The sequence below is a fragment of the Mustela lutreola genome, chromosome 10 (assembly GCF_030435805.1).
Source record: "Mustela lutreola isolate mMusLut2 chromosome 10, mMusLut2.pri, whole genome shotgun sequence".
Lineage (NCBI taxonomy): Eukaryota > Metazoa > Chordata > Mammalia > Carnivora > Mustelidae > Mustela > Mustela lutreola.
This window is the reverse complement of record NC_081299.1, coordinates 78,941,850-78,967,856: the sequence shown is the minus strand read 5'-3', so window position 1 is coordinate 78,967,856 and position 26,007 is coordinate 78,941,850. Positions and strand designations below refer to the sequence as shown.

At 37.5% G+C, this 26,007-nt stretch overlaps 1 protein-coding gene and 1 pseudogene across 2 annotated transcripts in view; one reads left to right on the top strand and one right to left on the bottom strand.

The window, feature by feature from the left end:
* The window catches only part of DIPK1A (divergent protein kinase domain 1A), a 124,444-nt gene that overhangs the window by 18,329 nt on the left and 80,108 nt on the right, over positions 1-26,007 (top strand). The gene's annotated exons all lie outside the window — the stretch shown is intronic.
* Positions 10,582-10,996, bottom strand: LOC131810303 (F-actin-capping protein subunit alpha-2-like; annotated as a pseudogene).

The window sequence follows — 26,007 nt, the reverse complement described above, 5'->3', positions numbered from 1 at the left end:
GATTCTTTTTCCTGTTAGTTCTTCTGTATGTTTTTCTTAGTAGTTTCTCATGCTGCGCGTTTTCCCCATGTGCCTTGTAGTCCCTGGTGGTCTATTCGTATTTTAGAAAGCAGGACTGAGGAACTGGTGTGGATTTTCTATGCCATTTAAAAAGCTGGTCTCTTTCCCCCTAGACCTGTCACCTGTGTGAATGGCTGACTGAGCCCCAGTGTAGAGCAAGATGACTTGGCTGGCCTGCTTGCTCTAGGCCTGTTCTCAGACTGTGCCTTTGTGCTAGAGGAGTGCTCTACTATGGGTAGACTGTACTCCCACTAGATGCCTTGGCTTTCCCCAGGTCATTTGTTCTTTTAGCGATCTGGCTTTTGGACCGAGGGTTAATGCCAGGCTGCCTGTGATCTGTGTGGGGGTGGGGGAAGCAGATGGGGATGCCAGCCAGCGTAGTTTCAAGTACAGACCTTTAATTATTCCCACTGTCTGTAGCCCCACTTTCCCCTTCTCTCCTCCCTTGTACCTGCTGGCTTGGAGCCCAGAGCCATCAGGTGTCCCTGAGCAGTTTGGCTGTCTGGATTCCTTCTAGCATTCCAGCAAGCATTTTGACTTCCAGCTCCTCTTAGTTCAGCTTGTGGCTGTGTATTTCTATGCGTGTCTCCTCCATCACCACAATTCCATCTGCTTTTTGAATTTTAGAAATTTGTTGTATCCTTCATCCACTGGTGAACCCCTTCACTTCTCTTTCCTTTTGTTATTATAGGTTTGTTGCCTCTTTTGTCTCCCTTATTTGCCTGTGGTTTTGTAAGCTTTGGGTAGTAAATACACATCCTCAACCTCCCATCTTGAACTCAAAGTCCTGATATGAATGTTAAACTGTCTCCCTTATGAATATTTACCTAACCTGTTTAACTTCATGGCTGCAGTGTCTACTTAAGCATTGCACAATTGATAAATTATTTCAGTAATGTAAGGCAAGAGAATTAGAGCAAATAACTTCAGAGAGATAAAGATCTAATGGCACAATTTTTCAGAAAATAGTGTTTAATAGCAACAGTTTATTTTAGTTAAAAAAGAGAAAAAACTGCTCAGTTAAAGATGAGAGTCTTAGAATTAGCTTCAGTTTTGTGCCTCATATCTATAGGCTGTTGTCAACGAGGATGTTAGCTGGTCTGCATTAGGTAAGGGCTGAACTTAAAGCAGTGGCTTGGTAGATCTCTGCTCTCCTAGAATTCACCGGTTGCTTTGGGAAGTTTTGGGAGTTGTTTTGGCACTGGTGGATAAGTAATAAATGAATTTTAAATATAAGCAAAAAAAGCATCAGGCATTTCCGTGGACAATAAATACTTAAAATAGGTGACCTGCTAATGAGTGTCGGGACATCTGTTTGGCCAGCTGGTTGGAGAACCTTGCTGTTGAAGGGTTGGTTATCTGAGATCTGCCTAAAGAGCAGGGGACAGCCGGGCAAAAACTGGGATCTGGGCACTACCATCAGACAGCATATCCTTTCCACTGCTCAGTGCTTCCTACCCTTTGGTTTTGATCGTACTTCTGTCCTGCAAAGATTTTTATATTAATGTAATGAATTGCTTAAACATTTCTTAGCTTTTAAATAGCACTTGGGGTGAATTAAAGGTTCATGAGATAATTTATTCCCCTAGGACAGAGGAGGGATAAACAAGCCTTTTTATTCTGTGAGAGCAGAGTAGTTTGGTAAATGTAAAGGCCTTAATTATTATGCTTTAAGCAACAGCTTCATTTGCTTCAGTCTGATTCTCAGCTTTTAAGTGGGGTTCTTCTTTTGATAGATCATGTTGCTATTTCGGTGCCTGTCATTTTTTGCTCTTGCAGTTTCTCTCATCAAAAAGCATTTACTGCTTACTTCCGTGGACTCCCTGTGCTGGTGTTGATCCTGTGGATGGCAGATGCAGACCTCCCTTCTTTCTTTAAATTGGGTACACTTTTCAAGGAGTATGGGGCATAGATGGTTGGAGGGAGCCAGTCTGTAGATCTTTAAATTCCCCACGTACTTTTCCTAACATTGTTCTGCCTGAGAATGTGTTTCTGATGGAGGTGCAAGGTCTGCTCTCCTCCTTCTCCTTCACTGTTGCCCTTCTCATACCATTAAGAAAGAAAGGTGTACTGCTCTATATCAGATCTCCCAAAGGTCCCTGGATGTAAAAACCCCAGAGCGCCAAAGGGCAAAATTGAAAAGATTGGTGTCAGTGTGAAGATAGTGGATGACTAAGGGACACCAACTCACATAATGATAGATAAAAGTTCCTTTTGCAACTCAAATAGTCTCCACTTTTTTGCTCTCACAGAACTGAGAGAAGAACCTAATAGATTTGTTTGCTGATTAAGTAATATACTAATAGGTATATTTTTATGGTATATTACTGTTATCTTTTTTTAAACATCGTTCAAAAAATTTTAAAGAATTGAGAAGTAATTGCTCTAACAAGACTTCCTTTTTCTTCTTCTCATTTATGCGAAACCAGTTTCTCACCATTTAACTTTATGAAAACTAAGAGTAGGGATAGAATTGGTGCCGAACACTATCATTCTGATGATAAATAATAGTCACTGCATGGAATTGTGAACTAATTGAAGAAGAAAAATCTCACCCATCTCTTTTTTAATTTTTTAACTTAATTTTTTATGAGTTCAGGATTTTATATATTATAATATACCATGTTATAATACCTTTGAGGCTCTATGATAAAAATAACTCAGGGACATATGGAATTCAAGCTAATTGGTGTAATTGTCACAAGAAAAAAAAGCATTGCATGTGTTTCTGAAATAAGTATCTTCATTTAATTTCAGAATCTCAAAGCAGCACTGGATATTGGCCTTGTTTTTATTTTTATTATTATTATTTTTTAAACTAACATGTAATGTATTATTTGCCCCAGCGGTACAGGTCTGTGAATTGTCAGGCTTACACACTTCACAGCAGTCACCATATCACATATCCTCCCCAATGTCTACAACGCAGCCACCCTCTCCACACCTTCCCTCCCCTCAGCAAACCTCAGTTTGTTTTGTGAGATTAAGAGTCTTTTATGGTTTGTCTCCCTCCCAATCCCATCTTCTTTCATTTTTTCCTTCCCTACCCCTCAAGCCTCCCACTCTGGTCTCAAATTCCTCATGTCGGGAGATCATATGATAATTCTTTCTTTAATTGACTTATTTCACTTAGCATAATACCCTCTAGTTCCATCCACGTTGTTGCAAATGGCAAGATTTCATTTCTTTTGATGGTTGTATAGCATTCCATTGTGTGTGTGTATGTGTGTGTGTATGTATAGATATATCTATCTATATCTATACATACCACATCTTCTGTATCCATTCATCTGTTGATGGACATCTAGGTTCTTACCATAGTTTGGCTATTGTGGACATTGCTGCTATAAACATTTGGGTGCATGCACCCTTTCTGATCATTACATTTGTATCTTCAGGGTAAATACCCAATAGTTCAATTACTGGGTCATAGGGCAGCTCTATTTTCAACTTTTTGAGGAACCTCCATGCTATTTTCCAGAGTGGCTGCACCAGCTTGCATTCCCACCAACAGTGTAGGAGGGTTTCCCTTTCCCCAGCATCTGTCGTTTCCTAGCTTGTTAATTTTAGCCATTCTGACTGGTGTGAGGTGGTATTTCATTATGGTTTTGATTTGTATTTCCCTGATGCCAAGTAATGTGGAGCACTTTTTCATGTGTCTCTTGGCCATCTGGATGTCTTCTTTGCAGAAATGTCTGTTCATGTCCTCTGCCCATTTCTTGATTGAATTATTTGTTCTTTGGGTGTTGAGTTTGGTATGTTTTTTATAGATTTTGGATACTAGCCATTTACTAATATGTCATTTGCAAATATCTACTCCAATTCTGTCAGTAGTCTCTTGGTTTTGTTGAGTGTTTCCTTTGCTGTGCAAAAGCTTTGATGTTGATGAAGTCACAGTAGTTCATTTTTGCCCTTGTTTCCCTTGCCTTTGGCAGCATTTCTAGGAAGAAGTTGCTGCATGCTGCCTGTGTTCTCCTCAAGGATTTTGATGGACTCTTGTCTCACATTGAGGTCTTTCATGCATTTTAAGTCTATTTTTGTGTGCATCGTAAGGAAATGGTCCAGTTTCATTTTTCTGCATGTGGCTTTCCAATTTTCCCAACACCATTTTTTGAAGAGACTGTCTTTTTTCCATTGGACATTCTTTCCTGCTTTGTCAAAGATTAGTTGCCCATAGAGCTGAGGGTCTATTTCTGGGCTCTCTATTCAGTTCCATTGATCTATGTGTCTGTTTTTGTGCCAGTACCATGCTGTCTTGATGATTATAGCTTTGTAATAGAGTTTGAATTCTGGAATTGTGATGCCACCAACTTTGACTTTTTCCCTCAACATTCCTCTGGCTATTTGGGGTCTTTTCTGGTTCCATATAAATTTTAGGATTATTTCTTCCATTTCTTTGAAAAAATTGATGGTATTTTGATAGAGATTGTATTATTAAATACAAAAGTTGCTTTAGGTAGAATAGACATTTTCACAATATTTGTTCTTCTAATCCATGAGCATGGAATGCTTTTCCATTTCTTTGTGTCTTCCTCAATTTCTTTCATGAGTACTTTATAGTTTTCTGAGTACAGATTTTTTTTTTTTTTTCTGAGTACAGATTCTTGGCCTCTTTGGTTGGTTTATTCCTAGGTGTCTTATGGTTTTGGATGCCACTGTAAATGGGATTGACTCCTTAATTTCTCTTCCTTCTGTCGTGTTATTGGTGTATAGAAATGCAACTGATTTTTGTGCATTGATTTTATCACTGACACTTTACTGAATTCCTGTAAAAGTTCTAGCAGTTTTGGAGTGAAGTCTTTTGGGTTTTCCACATATAGTATATCATCAGCAAAGAGTGAGAGTTTGACTTCTTTGCTGATTCGGATGCTTTATTTCTTTTTGTTGTCTGATTTCTGAGGCTAGGACTTCTAGTACTATGTTGAATAGCAGTGGTGATAGTGGACATCCTTGCCATGTTCCTCATCTTAGCAAAAAAACTCAGTTTTTCCCCATTGAGAATGATATTGGCTTTGGGTTTTTCATAGATGGATTTGATGATATTGAGGTATGTACCCTCTATCCCTACACTTTGAAGAGTTTTGATGAAGAAAGGATGCTGTACTTTGGCAAATGCTCTTTCAGCATCTATTGAGAGTATCATATGGTTCTTGTTCTTTCTTTTATCAATGTATTGTATTACATTGACTGATTTGTGGATGCTGAACCAACCTTGCAGCCCTGGAATAAATCCCACTTGGTCATGGTGAATAATCCTTTTAATGTGCTGTTGGATCCTGTTGTCTAGTATTTGGTGAGAATTTTTGCATCTGTGTTTATCAAGGATATTGGTCTGTAAGTCTCTTTTTTGATGGGGTCTTTGTCTGGTTTTGGGATCAAGGTAATTCTGGCCTCCTAAAATGAGTTTTCCTACAATTTCTATTTTTTGGAACAGTTTCAGGAGAGTAGGTATTAATTATTCTTTAAATGCTTGGTAGAATTCCCCTGGGAAGCCCTCTGGCCCTGGGCTCTTGGTTTGTTGGGAGATTTTTGATGACTGCTTCAGTCTCCTTCCTGGTTAGGGGTCTGTTCAGGTTTTCTATTTCTTCCTGATTCAGTTGTGGTAGTTCATATGTCTCTAGGAATGTATCCTTTTCTTCCAGATTGTCAAATTTGCTGGTGTATAGTTGCTCATAATATGTTCTTATAATTGTTTGTATTTCTTTGGTGTTGGTTGTGATCTCTCCTCTTTCATTCATGATTTTATTAATTTGGGTCCTTTTTCTTTTCTTTTTGATAAGTCTGGCCAGGGCTTTATCAATCTTATTAATTCTTTCAAAGAACCAGCTCCTAGTTTGTTGATCTGTTCTACTGTTATTTTGGTTTCTACTTCATTGTTTTCTGCTCTGATGTTTATTATTTCTCTTCTTCTGGGTTTAGGGTTTCTTTCTTGTTCTTTCTCCAGCTCCTTTAGGTGTAGGGTTAGGTTGTGTACTTGAGACATTTCTTGTTTCTTGAGAAAGGCTTGTATCGCTAAATACTTTCCTCTCAGGATCATCTTGGCTGTGTCCCACAAATTTTGAACAGTTGTGTTTTCATTTTCATTTGTTTCCATGAATTTTTTCAGTTCTTCTTTAATTTCCTGGTTGACCCATTCATTCTTTAGTAGGATGCTCTTTAACCTCCATGTATTTGAGTTCTTTCCAACTTTCCTCTTGTGATTGAGTTCTAGCTTCAGAGCATTGTAGTCTGAAAATATGCAGGGAATGATCCCAGTCTTTTGGTACCAGTTGACACCTGATTTGTGACCCAAGATGTGGTCTATTCTGGAGAATGTTCCATGTGCTCTAGAGAAGAATGTGTATTCTGTTGCTTTGGGAGGGAATATTCTGAATATATCTGTGATGTCCATCTTGTCCATTGTGTCATTTAAGGCCTTTATTTCCTTGTTGATCTTTTGCTTGGATGATCTGTCCATTTAAGTGAGGGGGGTGTTAAGGTCCCCTATTATTATTGTATTATTGTTGATGTGTTTCTTTGATTTTGTTATTAAATGGTTTATATAGTTGGCTGCTCCCATGTTAGGGGCATAGATATTTAAAATTGTTAGATCTTCTTGTGGGACTGATTCTTTGAGTATGTTATAGTGTCCTTCCTCATTTCTTATTATTGTCTTTGGCTTAAAATCTAATTTATCTAATATAAGGATTGCCACCCCAGCTTTCTTTTGATGTCCATTAGCATGGTAGATTATTTTCCACCCCCTCACTTTAAATCTGGAGGTGTCTTTGGGTCTAAAATGAGTTTCTTATAGACAGCATATTGATGGGTTTTGTTTTTTTATCCATTCTGATACCCTGTGTCTTTTGATTGGGGCATTTAGCCCATTTACATTCAGGGTAACTATTGAAAGATCTGAATTTAGTGCCATTGTATTGCCTGTAAGGTGACTGTTACTGTTTATTGTCTATGTTCCTTTCTGATCTACTACTTTTAGGCTCTCTCTTTGCTTAGAGGACCCCTTTCAATATTTCCTGTAGGGCTGTTTTGGTGTTTGCAAATTCTTTTAATTTTTGTTTGTCCTGGAAGCTTTTTTTTTAAAATCTCTCCTTCTATTTTCAATGATAGCCTAGCTGGATATAGTATTCTTGGCTGCATGCTTTTCTCGTTTAGTGCTCTGAATATATCATGCCAGTTCTTTCTGGCCTCCCAGGTCTCTGTGGATAAGTCTGCTGCCAATCTAATATTTCTACCATTGTATGTTGTAGACTTCTTGTCCCAAGCTGCTTTCAGAATTTTCTATTTGTCACGAAAACTAGTAAATTTCACTATTAGATGATGGAGTGAGGACCTATTTTTATTGATTTTGAGGGGGATTCTCTGTGCCTCCTGGATTTTGATGCTTATTCCCTTTGCCATATTAGGGAAATTCTCTATTATAATTTGCTCTAATATACATTCTTCCCCTCAATCTCTTTCTTCTTCTGGAATCCCAATTATTCTAATATTATTTCATCTTATATTCTTCTCTAATATTATTTCACTTATCTCTCAAATTCTCCCCTCGTGGTCCAGTAGTTGTTTGTCTCTCTTTTGCTCAGCTTCTTTATTCCCTGTCATTTGGTCTTATATATCACGAATTCTCTCTTTTCCCTCATTTATCCTAGCAGTAAGAGCCTCCATTCTTTTTTTTTTTTTTTTAAAGATTTATTTATTTGACAGAGAGAGATCACAAGTAGATGGAGAGGCAGGTAGAGAGAGAGAGAGGGAAGCAAGCTCCTTGCTGAGCAGAGAGCCCGATGCGGGACTCGATCCCAGGACCCTGAGATCATGACCCGAGCCGAAGGCAGAGGCTTAACCCACTGAGCCACCCAGGCGCCCCAAGAGCCTCCATTCTTGATTGCAGCTCATTAATACCTTTTTTGATTTCAACTTGGTTAGATTTTAGTTCTTTTATTTCTCCAGAAAGGGATTTTATTTCTCCAGACAGGGTTTCTCTAATATCCTCCATGCCTTTTTCAAGCCCAGCTAGCACCTTGAGAATCGTCATTCTGAACTCTAGAACTGACATATTACCAATGTCTGTATTGATTAAGTCCCTAGCCATTGGTACTGCCTCTTGTTCTTTTTTCTGTGGTGGGTTTTTCTGCCTTGTCATTTTATCCAGATAAAAATATATGAATGGCAGAATAAAATACTAAAAGGGTGGCAAAGACTCCAGAAAAATGTACACTAATCAAATCAGAAGAGACCCAAAACCAGGGGGAGAAGAAAAGGAATAAAAAGAAATTAAAAATAAATAAATATATATTAGACTGGTGAATAGAACAGAGACACCCACTTGATTTTGGGTGTATTTTGGTCTCTTAGAAAAATTACCTCCCAAAATTTTAAAGAAAAAACTTATATGTATACAAAAATAAGGGTAAACATGATGAAAGGATGGAATATGACTATAAAGATGAAAATTAAAACAAAAATTCTAAAAAAGAAATTGATAAGTTGGTTAGAAAAAGAAAGAAGAGGAAAAACAAAAAAGGGAGAGAATGTGCTCAGGCTGGAGACTAGACCAAAGCCCTGTGCTAGATTTAGGGTATATTTTGATCTATTAGAAGAAATTGTATCCCAGAATTTTTTAGAAAAAAACCCCCTCACGTGTATTCAAAAAATAAGGTTAAATACAATGAAGGATAAATTATGACTGTAATAATGAAGGTTTAGGGGCGCCTGAGTGGCTCAGTGGGTTAAAGCCTCTGCCTTTGGCTCGGGTCATGATCTCAGGGTCCTGGGATCGAGCCCCACATCAAGCTCTCTGCTCAGCAGGGAGCCTGCTTCCTCCTCTCTCTCTGCCTGCCTCTCTGTCTACTTGTGATCTCTGTCTGTCAAATAAATAAATAAAATCTTTAAAAAAAATAATGAAGGTTTAAAAGGATTTTTTTAAAAAAGTATTGTTAAGATAAACTAGTTAAAAAATGTTGAAAGCAGAAAGAGGAAGAGTTAAAATATTAGAATAAGGAAAAAAATAAAATTTAAAACATTTATTTAACTTTGCAAGACTAAAGGATCATGGGAAGAAAGCCATGAATTACTTTCATGCCTTTGCTTTCCCCTGCTCTGGAGATCCACTGTTCTCCTTGATCAGTGAGCTTGGACTTGGCTGGATGTTCTTGCTGATCTTCTGGAGGAGGGGCCTGTTGTAGTGATTCTCAAATGTCTTTGCCCAAGGTGGAATTGCACTGCCCTTGCCAGGGCCAGACTAAGAAATCTGCTCGAGTTTGCTCTTGGGGATTTTTGTTCCCTGAATGCTTTCCGTAGAGCTCTTTTGGAAAGTGGTTGATTTTCTGTTCCTAGAATGGCTGCTCTTCTCTTTGATCTCCTGTTGAGTTTGTAGGTGTTCAAAATGGTTGATCACTATCTAACTGAACTCCTGCGACTTGATGTCATTTCAGTCTGCTACTCCTCCGCCATTACGCGTCTCCCATCTTGGTCTTGTTTTTAAAAAGTTTATTTAAACCCTAAGCTAGCTTAAAACCCTTTCAGATACACAATTGATACAGAAAATGCTTTCCCTCTAATCTTAATTTAACATAAATGGAAAAGGTGAGGGGGGAAATGGAGACAAATTTCTTCAGCAGCATATATGACTAAATCCATCAACCACCTTAAACTAGAATTTCCATTATTGATTGATCCCATTAAAAAGTGCTGGGCAAATAGCCGAAGTTACCCACTTCATAAACAATTTCAGGGTCATGATAAGTAAACTATTTTTGAAACACTTCAAAACTTTTAACATTAAACTAGAAGAATCATCTCTTACTTGTAAGAAAGAAAGGTATAAGAGAAAGTAAAAGACACTTAAACTGAACTTATTTGTAATCCTCTTTGAACAAAAGAAATGAAAAATAATGGTAAATTAGCTAAGCTCTGTGCTCTAACCAAACTAATTAATTACAGTGATTTTAAGTGGCAACAGCTCACCTGATTCGGTAGTTTGACAGTTTTGAATACTTTTGCAATGATTTTTCTTAAAGTGCAGACACTAAATGATCTGGTCATACAATGTTCATCTTGTGCATTCTGCATTTCTTTGCCAATCCTGTAGCTAAGGATCTTGTTCCAATCAATCTTAGTCATGTAATTGGCAACTGTCAAGGTAAAGCTTTAAAAGTAGTGTCTGACATCATCTGGTAATTCTCACTGGTAGTGGTCTACTATTCATTTTCTGCAGCTTCTATAATCTTTATAAATTCTTTTGCTGTTTGTGCTTCAGTAGATGCTGTTAGGAAATCTTGTATATCTTTATGACTCACTAACTGAACATTACTATCTTCATAATAATGAACCTGAATTTTCAAGATGCCAACCACCTGAGCCTGAGTGGTTAAAAAAGTGATTGGAAACTTCCACTTTGACCTCCAGTGATGGCTCCAAAAGTTTTTTCTTTGGAACTGATAGCTTTCTCTGCATGCAACAATGCTTTGCTATCCATATATATATATATATATTTTTTTTTTGGCCATATATCAGTGCAGACCCCATTTGGATAATGTTCTTTTGTATACACTCACAGAACAGTTCTACAGAAGTTCTCCATGTTTCAACACATTTTCTCTTTCATATGGTCTTGGATCAGTTGCTTCCTTTCTTAAGTGATCAAATTTGAAAGAGATTCTGTTTTGGGAATCCAAAAACTTTCCATTTCCCAAGTTGCCATGTTTTGTTATCAATATCTGATCTTTATAACCTTCAATTTTTCTGGAATAAACTGGTCCAAGTTATACTGTGCAAATGCATGAGCTGCTCCTTCCCTAAGAAGATTATCATTATTAAATGGCAGCCAAACATCATTAAACACCTCATTAAACTTTCCAGGAGGGGCATGAATAATGAATTTTGCTGCTCTGTACACCTTCTCCTCATTAGACAACTGCTCTTCCAGGTCCGCCATTTTCCTTCTGGCAACAAACCAGGTGGTGGTGGCATGATGGCAGTGACCACCTGACTTCCCCTCACACCCATCTCCTTTATGTAGTTTTCCTTATTATATTTAAGAATCTTTAAAATCAAAATTTACAGTATATTTATATTTTAATTGGTTAGTAATAATAATTGTAACAAAAACTCAAACCAGAAAAAATTGGTTTAACACTTGAAGTCTTTTATTACAAAAAATAAAGAGAAATTTATTTTTAATTTATAGACAGATTTTTTGTTGAGGAAAAATGTAACACTGTCAGTAAAAGACTTTCAAACATAAAATACATTACATTAGAGATAATTTGTATTGGAGGAATCACCTTTTCTCAAGCCTTTGTTAAAGCTTACTATATGGCCTCATTAATCAAGATAGTGTGATACTAGTGGATAGATAAACACAGATCATTGAAGTAACTTAGGGAACCCAGGAATGGAGGCACATAAAATATGCCTAATTTTTTACAAAGAACCTAAAAGCAATTCAAGAGGAGGAGAAATACCTTTTTAGTGAGTGGTGCTGAAGCAATTAGACATCCATTGGCAAAAAAACAAAACAAAACAAAAAAAAACAAACTTTACCGAAATCTTATATAAAAATGAACTCAAAATATATCATAAACACAAAACTATAAAACTTCTAGAAAAAAGTGAAGAAAATATTTGGGGTCTACAACTAGGCAAAAGATTCTTAGACTTGATACCAAAAACATGATCCATAAAAGGAAAAATTGATAAATTGTATCTCATCAAAATTAAAATCTTCTACTTTGCATGACCTTGTTAAGAGGATGCAAAGACAGGCTACAGATGGAGAAAAAAAATGTTTGCAAGCCACATATCTGGCAAAGAACTAGTATCTAGAATATATAAAGAACTCTCAAAACTGTAAAAGACAATCCAATTAGAAAATGGGAAAAAGACATGCACAGACCTTTTACTGAAGAGGATGCACAGCTGGCAAATAAGCACATGAAAAGATGTTCAACCTCATTAGCCATTAGGGAAATGCAAAATTAAAATTACAACGAGATATCACTGGAATAGCTAAAATAAAAAATATTGACAACACCAAATGCTGGCAAGGATGCAGAGAAGCCATATCATTTATACATTGATGGTGGAAATATAAAATGATATAGCCACTCTGGAAAACAGTTTTGCCAAACTGTTTCTTAAAAAACTAACCATGCAACTTCTATATAAGCCAGCAGTTAAATCCTTGGGCCTTTATCCCAGACAAATGAAAACTTGTTGCTATAGGCTGAATTGTGCCCTGCCCCCAGTCCATACGTTGAAGTTGTAACCCCCAAATCTGTTTGTATTTGGAGATGTGGCCTTTGGGAGATAATTAGAGTTGGATGATGTCAAAAGGCAGGGCCTTCATGATAGGATGATAGGATGATAAGAGTGATACATTTAAGGTGATATAACAGCTTTACTTTAAAATAGCGATATTTACAATATGTTAGAAATTACTCCTTTCCTACTACTTAAACTTACGGGAAAAAATTTAGATGTCAGTTTAAGAATGTGTGAGGAGATGTAAGGTCTTCAAAATTTTCTTGGGGTTCTGCAAGTAAAAAAGCCATATTTCAATAATGTAGCCATTGATGAAGGGGTTATATTCCAAAATTGTATTTTAAAAGAAATCAGAGTCTGGGGCTGCTGGGTGGCGCAGTAGGTTAAGCATCTGACTGTTGATTTCGGGTCAGGTTGTGGTTTCAGGGTCATGGGATGGAGCTCCGCATTGGGCTCCAGGCTCAGTGTGGAGTCTGCTTGAGATTTCCTCTCCCTTTCCCTCTACCCCTCCTACTCAGGTTCTTTCTTTCTTTCAAATAAATAAATAATTAAAAAAAAAGAAGTCAAAATCTTAATTGCCAGAGGTAGTTAAAATAAATATTAAAGAACCTGGGAGCTGCCAGTTAAGGGTGGGGTTAAAAAGGAAGAAGAGTTGTGCTGTGTTTAGATGCTGTCATTGGCCTTTAATGCCTGTTTTTTGAATTAGTACAGGTGTGTTCAGTTGCTGCATTCTAAATAGGCAAGAGAAAAAAGGAAAATGAGGCAGGGGAGGGTTGTGTTTTTAGCAGTCTGTGTTAGGGAGGGCAGAGGGACAAGGGATATTCATTATCCTAAAATGACTACAGCCATTAGATAATGCATGATTTCAGACTTCCTGTTCCTACATCCCAAAAAGAAAAACTCTCTTTATGCTTGATGATGTCCCAGTCTTAAGTAGGGGGTTAAACCTTCCATCTCACCGTTAGCTGACTTAATATACACCAGTACTTTGGGCTTAGCGAATGTCGTAGTGTAAATTAACTGCAGTCACTTGATAGATGTAAATTAATCTGATTGTTTCCTATTTGGGAGGGGAATGGAATGTGAGGGAAAGGGTTATGGAACACAAGGGGGTGTTTGGGAAGGTAGGGAAGCAGAGTTCTGCTTTGAAAGCTGCAAATAGAAGCAGAAAGTAAGGTATTTTGGTCTTGCTAATGGATTGCTTAAACATGATTTATGAATATTTTGGTTAATATTTTAAAATACTGCTGACTGCTTTATTAAGGAATTTATATCTCTAAGGGTTAATTAACCTAAAATAGATCCCATTAAATCAGACTTGATTTGCCTCTGCTTGCCTCTCTGCCTACTTGTGATCTCTGTCAAATAAATAAATAAAATCTTTTAAAAAAATAAAATAAAAAGCACATTATGACCATCTATGTTGTGTGCTTGCCTATTTCAAGAACTTTTTGAATTCAGATTAGTGACATGGCCAGTTTCTCCCTTCAAACTGTCTATTTGTTTATGTTTATGGCTACCTTGGAAAAATCAATGTATTTTTTCTTATTGACATCTGCTACTATACCCATTACATAAAGATTTCTCAAAATTGATAGGCCAGTTATTTTTAAAGTCTGCCATGTTGAATATAGAAAGTGTCATGTTGTATGATGATAAATGCTTTAACCAACTACAAAGTCACACAAAATTTCTTTTTCATTTTCTTTTTTTTTTTTTAAAGATTTTATTTATTTATTTGTCAGAGAGAGAGTGAGTGAGAGCGAGCACAGGCAGACAGAGTGGAAGGAAGAGTCAGAGGGAGAAGCAGGCTCCCTGCGGAGCAAGGAGCCCGATGTGGGACTCGATCCCAGGACGCTGGGATCATGACCTGAGCCGAAGGCAGCTGCTTAACCAACTGAGCCACCCAGGCGTCCCATCTTTTTCATTTTCAATTAAAAAATGGCATATATATGTTCCCTAATGTGGAAAAGCTTCTTCTAATATATTTTTAGAACTTCAAATAAGAAAACAGTTTACATTTCTACTTGAGGGAACGGCCTAGACAGAATAACACAATGGAGATATAGATGAATGCTCTCTGTGTTTACTAAAAAGAGCTGCATGCTCTTCCCGTATGTATAAACACTTCCAAGAGGCAGGTAGTAAATGTAAGTCTAGGGACATGAAGGGATGCACTTCATCTAAGTGGGTGGGTTATATTCAACGCTGTGTTGATCAGAACAGTATGGTGCTGGCACAAAAATAGATAGATCAATGGAACAGAAGAGAAAACCCAGAAGTAAACCCACAATTATAAGATCATTTAATCTTCAACAAAGTAAATTAAAAAAAAAATAAACTAAGGTGGCTAAGTGGATCAAACGTCTGACTCTTGGTTTTAGTTCAGGTCATGATCTCGTGGGTCGATATGAGGCTTGTGTCGCCTCCCCTTTCAGCAGGGAGTCTGCTTGAGATTTTCCTCCTCTCCTCCTACCTCCACTTGAGCGTGCTTGTGTGTATGCACTCTCTCTCTCAAATAAGTAAATCTTTAAAAAAATAAACTCTTGAGACTACATCAAAGTAAAAAGCTTCTACACAGCGAAAGAAACAATAAAACTAAAAGGCAGCCTGTGGAATTGGAGAAGGTATTTGCAAATGACATCTGATAAAGAGTTAGTATCCAGAATATATAAAGAACTTATAAAACTCAACAACCGGAAAACAAATAATCTAATTTAAAAATGGACAGAAGACATGAACAGACATTTGTTCGAAAAAGACATTCAGGTGGCCAACAGACACATGAAAAGATATTCATTATCACTAGTCATGGAAAATACAGATCCAAACTACAGGGCGATATCACCTCACACTTGTCAAGATGGCTAAAATCAACAACAAAAGAAAGAACAGGTGTTGGTGAGGACGTGGAGAAAAAGGAAGCCTTTTGCACTTGGAGAATGCAAACTTGTGCAGCCTCTGTGGAAAACAGTATTGAAGTTTTTCAAAAAGTTAAAAATTGAACTGCCCTGTGATCCAGCAATCACATTACTTCATATTTACCCACAAAATACAAAAACAGTAATTCAAAGGGATACATGCTTTGCTGTGTTGAATGCAGCATTATATATAATAGCCAAGATATGGAAGCAGCCTAAGTGTCCATGGATGATGAGTGGATAAAGAAGATCGTGTGCACGCGCGCACACACACACACACACACACTCGCTCTCTCATTCTATCTCTTTCTCAAATAAATAAATGAAATCTTTTAAAAAAAATAAGCTGTTAAACATTTGTATTCTAGGTCAACTGGTGGCATGGGCTTTCTGTCTTAACACCCACTTTTCGTTTAACAGCCCAGTCCCTCTATGAGTCTTTTTTTTTTTTTTTAATATTTTATTTATTTACTTGAGAGAGAGAGAGAGAGAGTACAGAGGGAGAGGGAGAAGCAGACTCCTACTGAGTAGGGAGCCCTATGCCTCGCTTGAACCCAGGATTCCGAGATCACGACCTGAGCCAAAGGCAGATGCTCAACTCTGCTGCCCCCTCTATGAGTCTTTGTTTAAAAAGTGTGTGTGAGGGGTGCCTGGGTGGCTCAGTGGGTTAATGCCTCTGCCTTCAGCTCAGGTCATGATCCCGGGGTGCTGGGATGGAGCCCTAAATCAGGCTGTCTGCTCAGCGGGGAGCCTGCTTCCTCCTCTCTCTCTGCCTGCCTCTCTGCCTACTTGTGATCTCTGTCAAATAAATAAAATCTTAAAAAAAAAAAAAAAAGTGTGTGTGAGGGGTTGGGAGGATGTTCAGTTCATATGTAGCCTTCTAAAGTGATTAAAGCAAAAGCCAAAGAAGATTATCATCACCCTATCCTGTAAAGTCCCCAGTATGACAATGAGGTAGGGATATAATGGTGGTTAAGGACATCAGCTTGGGAGTCAGACTCACCAGGATTTAGGTCCTGACTCTACCACATTTGTGCTGTTTGCCTTTAGACAACATACTCAGCCTGTATTTCCATAGCTGTAAAATCATGAAGATGATAAAATTGGTTCATGGAGTTAGGAGAATGAAATGAAATAATATATGTTGTGCAACTTGCTTTTATAGCTCATAATAAGAACAATAAGAAACTTATTGTTTTTCGAATGCCTTTTTAATTTTTTCAAATCAGAAAAGAGCGAATTCCTTACCTTGGACTATTACTAGACCTCTAATTCTGTGAACCTGTGAATTTGCTAAAGGTTGATCTACAGTTAACTTAAAATCAGTTTGACTATTAGCCCTTATAGTGTTGACATTTATTCAAGGGGGGCTGATTTTTTATGTGAAAGGTCAGAACCTTAACACAAAATAACAAGGGAAGGTATTGCTCCTTAACTTTTTACTGAAGTTTAAATGAATACAGAAGAGTGCATATTTGATAAAAAAAAGAAAAATAGGACCTTGGGGCCCCTGGGTGGCTCAGTAGTTAGTTGTCTGCCTTCAGCTCAGGGGCCTGGGATCAAGACCCACATTGGGCTCCCTGCTTGGTGGGAAGCCTGCTTCTCTCTCTCCTACTCCCCTGCTTATGTTCCTCTCTCTCGCTCTGTCCCTGCCTGTCAGATAAATAATAAAATCTTAAAAAAAAAAAACAAAAAACGGGCGCCTGGGTGGCTCAGTTGGTTAAGCATCTGACTCTTGATTTCCGCTCAGATCATGATCTCAGGGTTGTGAGCCCCGTGTCAGGCTGGCATGGAGCCTGCTTGAGATCCTCTCTCCCCATCCCTCTGCTGCTCTCTTTAAAAAAAAAAAAAAAAAAATTAAAAAAAGAAATAGAACTTGTCAGCATTCTCGAAGCCCCCTGTATGTTCTGTCAGCCCCAACCCCATGATGGTGCCCACTGTCCTGATTTCCAGTGGAAGAGATTGGTTTTGTCTGTTACTGTTTTAGTTTATACCTATGGACTCATGCCTTTTGGGTCTGACCTCTGTAGTTTAGCATTATATTTGTGAGCCTCTTCCTTACTGTCACAGGTAGTTAAACCTCTTCACTCTTATTGCTGTGTAGTATTTTATGTGAGCATACTCCAACTTATTTGTCCATTCTACTGTTAATGGCTGTTTGGTTTGCATCCAGTTTTTAGCTTTTATAAATATTGAAGCTGTGAACTTTTTAGTGCTTGTCTTTTAGCGAATATTTATAAGCATTTTTGTTGGAGTGGAATGACTGGGTCATAGATATGCCTACCTTCAGTTTTAACAAATAATTACAATCAGTTTTCCAGAAGGATTGTACCAGTTTTTACCACCAGCAGTGTATGTGCATTCCTTGCATTGCTCCATATCATCACCACTGCTTGGTATTGTAACTCCTCTTCATTTTAGATGTTCTAATGTGTTTAGAATAATATCACATTGTGGTTTTAATTTGCATTTGCCTGATGATTAAGGAAGCTGGACATCTTTTCAGGTTTATTTGCTATTTGGATAGCCTCTTTTGGAAAGTCACACAAGTTCACATCTTTTGTTCACATTTCTGTTGAGTGGTCTATATTTTTCTTAGTGATTCACAGAAATTCTCTATGTAAAATCTGTATGAGTCATTTTCAAATATGTTATTTTTAGATCTTCTTCCCCTTTTGTGGGTTGTCATTTTGCTGTACTAATGGTGTCTCTTAATGAACATAAATTCTTAATATAATCATATTTATCAATTTTTTTCTTTTGTGGTCGAAGTTTTTATGTCCTATTTAAGAAGATACAAATACTTCAAATACTCTAAAGTCACAAAGATGTGTTTTTCTCTGAGCTTTGTTGTCTTCTCTTTCATACTTAGAATTATAGTCCATTAGGGATCAATCTTTGTAAATGATATAATGAGAGGTTAAGACATTCCCCCTCCCCCAACTGATAGTCAGATGACCTTTGCTGAGATTTTTCAAAAAGCAGCATGAATATTTTGGTGATGGTTGGGTCTTTCACTACTAGAATGAGTTCCAATCCTAGCCCCCAAACAGAGTGAAGGAGCATTTTAAGACCTGTGTTTCTTTCTGATCTGCTGTTTAAGCTCTAGCACAATAAAGCAGGTATGGATTTTTATTGAGATTCCCCTAGGCTGAATGTCATGTACGCTAGGGTTAGATAGAAGTATGATATCCTGTAATCATGAAGTAATGCTTGCAAGTTATTCATGATGGGTTAGTCACCAGTAAATGTGCTATAAGGAAGCTGGAGTGATTGGAGAAAGATGTTTATCTGACATTATCTAGCTTTGGACTTTATATGAAAGGTTCCAAAATCTAAGCTCAATAATAATATCACCTTTCATTTATAGAACAGTTTGCTGAGTACTTTCATTTAGATCCTTATGGTAACTAGCACTGTAAGATTTTCTTTTTTCTTTTTCTTTTAAAAAATTTATTTTTATGTTCAATTAGCCAGCATATAGTATATCATTAGTTTTTTTTATTTTTTAAAGATTTTATTTATTTATTTGGCAGACACAGATCACAAGTAGGCAGAGAGGCAGGCAGAGAAAGAGGAGGAAGCAGGCTCCCTGCCGAACAGAGAGCCCAATGATGCCAGGCTCGATCCCAGAACCCTGGTATCATGACCTGAGCCAAAGTCAGAGGCTTTAACCCACTGAGCCACCCAGACACCCCTAGTTTTTTTTTTTTTTTAATTTAAGGATTTTATTTATTTATTTATTTGACAGAGAGAGAGAGAGATCACAAGTAGGCAGAGAGAGAGGTGGAGGGGGAAGCAGCCTTCCTGCTGAGAAGAGAGCCCGATGCAGGACTTGATCCCAGGACCCTGAGATCATGACCTGAGCCAAAGGCAGAGGCTTAACCCACTGAGCCACCAGGCGCCCTACATCATTAGTTTTTGAGGTAGTATTCAATGATTCAAGATAGATACTATTGTCCCAGTTTAACAGAGGGAAAACCGGGAAATTCAGAAGTTTTTAATTATCCTGGTAAATAATTTGATAAAACTGATAACCCAATATTCTTGTTGCTCTGACCCAACCACTTTTACAAGACTGCTCTAGGCAAACTGAATCAGAGGTACAGACGGGCCCAAGATATGATTTATTCTCTCAAAGGGATATAAAGCTTCAGTGTTTAATCAAAACAGAAATATTTTAGGTCTGACGAATGAGCTGGATCTTGGAGGGGTTTCAGTGCATAGAGTTTAATAATCTCACATTTTCCTGTTGTCTTCTCTTTACAGCCATCTGTTGGATTAGCTCCTTACGATGCCTTAATCCCTTTCTCTAGCACCTTATAAATGAATTTGTGTTTGATGTCTCTTAGCAAAGGGATATAGGACCTAAATGCAGTTAAACTAGACATAAAAGCTGGTGAGAATTTAATTTTATAAGTATAACTCAGAGGTCATCAAGTTTGCATGATCCTACTCAGTTGTAAAATCCTGGGCTGGTGGTTGCAGGGACTTTGTTTATCGTTCTAGTTTTCCCTAGAGTAGCTAATAGTAAATTGCATGTAATGAACATCTCTAGTCTGTAGAAACTAACAACTGTCTCAAGTAAAAATTGAAGGTAAAAGCTGTTTCTCCTAATGGTAGATGAAAAAAAAAAGATCTAAGTGCCCTGCTTGTTAGAAGTCTTGAACATAAATCCTTCAGGGCCATATATAACTGTATTCAGTACAGCAATAGATCGGGGTTCTTCATATCTGTCAGAAGTGTGTGGTACTTCTGGTAGAGCCAGACTGAATAGCCACTCTGAGCTTTTATGTGCTTCTCTGTTCCTTTTTCAGAAAAACTAGACTTGGGTTTTCAAAACTGCTTGGTGAAATGAATGCAGAAAGTGATCTAAATCACCATGAATTCAACTATGTACTACCATTTTCTCCTGATAGTGTTCTTCTCTCTGACTCTATACAGAGCCAGATCTACTGCTTTTTTATATTGGAGGTATTTTCTGTGTTTTAATTTGTTTAGTTAACTAAGTATGGATCATTGTGTTTATTTCTTTGCTCTGTTATTTGAATGTCATAAGGTAATAAGGATTAGATAAAGGTCTTATCATCAAGTTACCAAGGATTGTATTTTAAATGATAGAATTGATGCACCAGGGTGGCTCCGTTGGTTAATTGTCCAAGTCTTGGTTTCGGCTCAGGTCATGATCTCAGGGTCCTGGGACTGAGCCCCCCCACGCCATCACTCTCAGCAGGGAGTCTGCTTCTCTCTCCCTTTGCCTCTGCCTTCTGTGCGTGTGCACACACACACACACACACACACACACACACACATTCTCTCTCTAACATAAATAAATAAATCTTTAAATGTTGGAAAAGATGAATTCTTAAGTATAATGATCCCAATCCAACCTGCTTATTTTATAGGTAAGGAGGAAACAAGGCCCGTATCACACACCTAGTCATTGGCAGAGCTAAGATTTAATTCTTAGCTATGATCCTAATTCCAGTGACCTGACACTTTTAAATATATTGGGCCATAATTTTTAAAGAATATTTCCAAGTTTAAAGGTACAGAATTTCTGGGGTACTTGGGTGGCTCAGTGGGTGGGGTGCCTGGGTGGCTCAGTGGGTTAAAGCTTCTGCCTTCAGCTCAGGTGATGATCTCAGGGTTCTGTGATCGAGCCCTGCATTGGGCTCTCTCTGCCTGGCAGGAAGCCTGCTTCCTCCTCTCTCTCTGCCTGCTTCTCTGCCTACTTGTGATCTCTGTCTGCCAAATAAATAAATAAATAATCTTAAAGGAAAAAAAAAAAAAAGATACAGAATTTCTTAGATGTGTTTTAATAGTTTGGAATCCAGTTCTAGACTCATTTTATTTTGGCAACTCTGGGACTTAAAATTCACAGTCCTTTTAAAAACTATTATGTACAGGGTCACAAAATAAAAGTGTATTGCCATTTTTAGTAAAATACTGATTGAGGAAGAGCATATGACATTCAAGTTTTAGATTAAATAAAAATAGTTTAAGGGACGCCTGGGTGGCTCAGTGGGTTAAGCCTCTGCCTCTGCTCAGGTCATGATCTCAGGGTCCTGGGATCGAGGCCCACATCGGGCTCTCTGCTGGGTGGGGAGCCTGCTCCCCCTTCTCTGTCTGCCTACTTGTGTTTTTTCTCTGTCTGTCAAATAAATAAAATCTAAATAAATAAAGTTTAATATACAAGTGACACACTCTTTTAAATATTATTTAGAAAGCTAGTACTGCTTAATAGAAAGGTGGAAAGGTTGTTAAACTGGGAGTCTCAAGGCCTGTGTTTGGTACTTTCCCCAACTAGCTATGTGACTGTGGGCAAATGACCTACCTTTGCTGCACTTTGGTTTGCTTGTCTGTACAATAAGGAATGAAGGCTAGAATTAAAACTGTCTCTCCGGTAAATAACTCTCATTATTGCAGAATGTGAGAAATTAAGCAGAGCAAGTTTATTGTCAGAAGTCTTTAGACATGAAAATGATCTGTGCCTCCTATTCTTTATCTTGACACTACTAAGTAACCACAGACCAGCCAGCCAGCAATCAATCTCCATCTGTAGGGCAGCCAGTGTTGTCCATGTATAGAAGTCTGGAGAAGGGCCAGATTTTATTTTTGCCAGAAACACTCTCGGCAAATCTGGGTCCCTAGAGATGTCTGTTTAATTTTGTGGTGCAGTGCATGGTTTAGTGAAAAAGAAAAGGAATGCTGAGCTATTTCATTCTAAATATTCTCAGAGACAGCTTATGTTCTTTGTTTCCATACTATCTGTGTTTCAAGATGTTTCGAGGGTAGAGGTGAGTCAAAATGAAATGGAAAGAGGAAGGCAGGAAAACTTCCACAGTGTATGCTGACTCTGGAAATGATCTTGAACTGTATGAGTGATGTGTGTGTTTACATATATTGAAAACTTCTGATATATGTATGTAATATTAAAATCTTACACATTTGTTATTTGACTTGTGCTAATGTTTTTAAATTAGTCTCCTAGATTTAAATTACTTAAAAAGAACTTTTTCTTTTATTTGTGGCATTTCCCACAGATATTTCAAAACTATCCCATTATCTTGCCTTCTGGCAATAAAGGTAAAAGTATTTGAGTTTGAATAAATTTTCGACTGATGTTTATTCATTTGTAAAGATCCCAGTTAACAACTAGATAAAATCTACTTGTTTGAGAAAATTTGTAACCAAAAGATAAAGGCTGAAAATTCACTATCAATTTCTTAAAGATTTATTTATTTATTCAATAGGAATACATTTAGTTGAAGCTGCATTTAGTTGATCTTCCTCAACTTAATGATGACCGGGTTACATCGTGATCAACCTGTAGTAATTTGATAACACATTTACTACACCTGGCCTCGTAGCTTAGCTTCTCCTGTCTGAAAGGTGCTGAGTGTACTTACATTAGCCTGCAGGTGCTCAGAATCATCTGACACAAAGCCTATTTTATGATCAGGTGTTGAATATCTCATATAGTTTAGGGGAATATTGTATTGAAAGTGAAAAACAGATTGGTCATTTGGGTACAGAATGGTTGTCATTGTAACAGTTGTTGACCCTCGTATTTGGGTGTCACAAGAGAGGATAGTACTGAATACTGCTAGCCTGGGAAAAAATCAACATTCACAATTCGAAGTGCAGTTTCTACTGAATGTATGTCACTTTTGCACCATTGTAAGGTTGCACCAATTGACTTCGGGGACCACCTGCTGTTAAAATGTCATTGTATGTCACCATTGATCATCATCCTTCATTTTCTTAATTTTTTCTGTCTTCCAGATAACTTTAACACCCTTTTCTCCTAACTTGCATATCCACTAGTTAACAAATCCTAATAATTTTATTTTCATGATGTCTCTCAGATTTCACTGTTCATCTTACTGCATTTAGCCTGTCCTAATCAAGGCCTCTCCCTGCTGGGAGAGGTATTCCCTCTCAAAGAGTAAGCTCAAATCCAGATCAGTCTTTAAACATCACTTTTAGCAGGCTTTATATCTGTTTAGAAATCTTAAGACTTCTTAATTTAGTTCTCATATAGTATTACATATAGAGGGCTTTAAATGCCCTCTATATGTAATACTTTCTCTTCAAACTGAATTAATTTGCAAATGATGTTTTGAGCATCTTTTTGGAAGATGCTGTGCAAAGGTAAAAATAAATAAAATCTAGCTTCTTGCAGATGTACAATATTAGCATTGATGTTAACATCTCCAAGATTTTTTTTCCATTTAGAAGCTAGTTCTACTTCATTCCACTCTACTTAAACTGTTCTTGGCTAAGTCATTAGTAATCTCCTTATTCCCAGAGTCATCAGGCAGTTTTCCATTGTAATTGTTTACTTTTTTATGCCATTGGGTACTGTTGACCAGGTCTGCTTTTTTGACACTATTTCCTTCTTCAGTTTCTAAATGTAGAAACTCTTCACATTTTCTGTTTCTCTTTGGAACTCTTTTTTTCTGTACCCAAGGAGGAGCTTGAACTCATAGCCCTGAGATCAAGAGTCACATGTTCTACTGGCTGAGCCAGTCAGGAACTGACTGGAACTTTTTTTCCTAAGGAACAAAGTTTTATTTTGTTAATCTTCTTTATTTTAGGTTGTTCTCTATTATTTTCTGTATTCTTCCATCTACCTCTTTGGTTGTTTTTTTCCTTTTTTTTTTTTTTTCTGTTCTTTTTCTAACTTCTTGAGATGTATGTTTAGCTATATAATTTTTTTAAAAAATGGACTTCAGGGGCACCTGGGTGGCTAAGTTGGTTGAGAGTCTGACCCTTGATTTCAGCTCAGATCTGGTCCCTAGTTGGGCTCTGTGCTGGGCGTGGAGCCTGCTTAAGAGTCTCTCTGTCCCTCTTTCCCTGCTCCTCCCTCCCTAAAACAGACTTTATTTTTATAGCATTTTGGATCCCCTCATAGCAGAATTGATTGGAAAGTAGAGTTCCCATATATACCCGATCCCCTGCCAGATACCCTCCCCCACCACTAAGGTCCTCCACCAGTGTGATGCTTTTATTATATGTTGATGAACCTACACAGATACTTCATAATTACCCAAGGTCTGTAGTTCACATTGGAGTTCATTCTTGGTGTACATTGTGTGTCTTTGGACAAATGCATAATGATACGTACCCACTGTTACAATATCGTATAGAATAGTTACCCTGCCCTGAAAATCCTCTGCTCTATCCATCCATCCTTCTCTCCCACCTTATAATCCTTGGTTACCGCAGTTCTTTTTATTGTCTATATTTTACCTTTTTCCAGAATGTCGTATACTTGAAATCAATCAGATTGGCTTCTTTCACTTAATGATAAGCACTTAAGGCCCCTCTGTGGCTTTTTATGGCTTGATAGCTCATCTCTTTTTAAGATTGAACAATATCCATTATCTGACTGTACACAGTTTATTTATCCACTCTTGTAATGAAGGATATCTTGGTTATTTCTAAATTTTGGCAGCTGTGAGTAAAGCTGCTATAAACATAGTCTGCAGGTTTCTGTGTAGACATGTTTTTAGTGAATTTGGTAAATAACAAGGAGCATGACTGCTGGATTGAACGGTAAGAGTATGTTTCATTTTGTAAGAAACTGCTGAACCATTTTTTCAAAGTGAGTGTACTATTTAGCATCCCTATCAGCAATATGAAAGTTCCTATTGAACCATATCCTCGCCAGTTTTTGGTATTATCAGTGTTTTGAATTTTAGTCCATTTGATAAACACATAGTGGTATACCGATGTTGTTCTAATTTACAATTCTCTAATGGCATATGGTGTGGAACATCTTTTCATATGTTTATTTGCCATTTGTATATCTTCTCTGGTGAGGTGTCTTCAGATCTTTTGGCTCTATAATTTTTAAACTTCCTTTTCTGATCTGTGCCCTTAAGGCTATAGATACCCCTGTTAGTGCTTTAGCTGTTTATTTATATGATTTGAACCTTTTGAATTTTGTTGAGACAAAATTTATACCTCAGCACTTAAAAAAAGTTCCATGTATGTGTAAAAATAACATATAGGTAGCAGTGTGGGGTGAAATATTCTGTATTAAGTCAAGTTTTCAAATCATGTCGTCACATTGTTCAAACCTTTAACAGTCTTACTGATTTTTTTGGTCTACTAATGCTACCAGTTAATGAGAGGTGTTCAGATCTCCCACCATAATTGTGAATTTGTCAATTTCCTATTACAATTCTGTCATTTTTGCTTTATGTAACTTAAGATTATATAATTGCAACCTGTTAATCCCCCCATTTTTTTTTTTTTTAAGTTGAACATTCAAAAAAGCTGTGTCTGGAATTTAGTTGGAAATCATTCACTGTCCCCAGTCTATGTTCTCTGGGTGAGCTGTTCAGACCTCGAATCTTAGCTCAAGCTCTGTAACCTTCACCAAGATCCCCTAACTCTCTGAGCCTCTGCTGCCTGATGTGTAAAATGGGGATGAATGGTGAAAAACAGATTCTCCCGGCTGGGACTGTTTGGAGGACTAGGTTGTTCATCCAACAAGCATATATTAAGCACCACCGTGTGCCAGGCACTGGGCTAGGGCATAAGAGGGAACAAAACGAACATGGTTCTTGTCCTCATGAATCTCAAAGTAGTGGGGGAGACCAGCGATGAGCAAATTAAAAATTATCGCTCAGGGTGCCTGGGTGCTATATTTCATGATGATTTCTCATTTATCATTAGGATGTATCCCTTGAAGTCTGTTTTGGGTGTGTACCAATAAAGTTATTACTGTCACAGGTAGTGCCATCTATAGCCA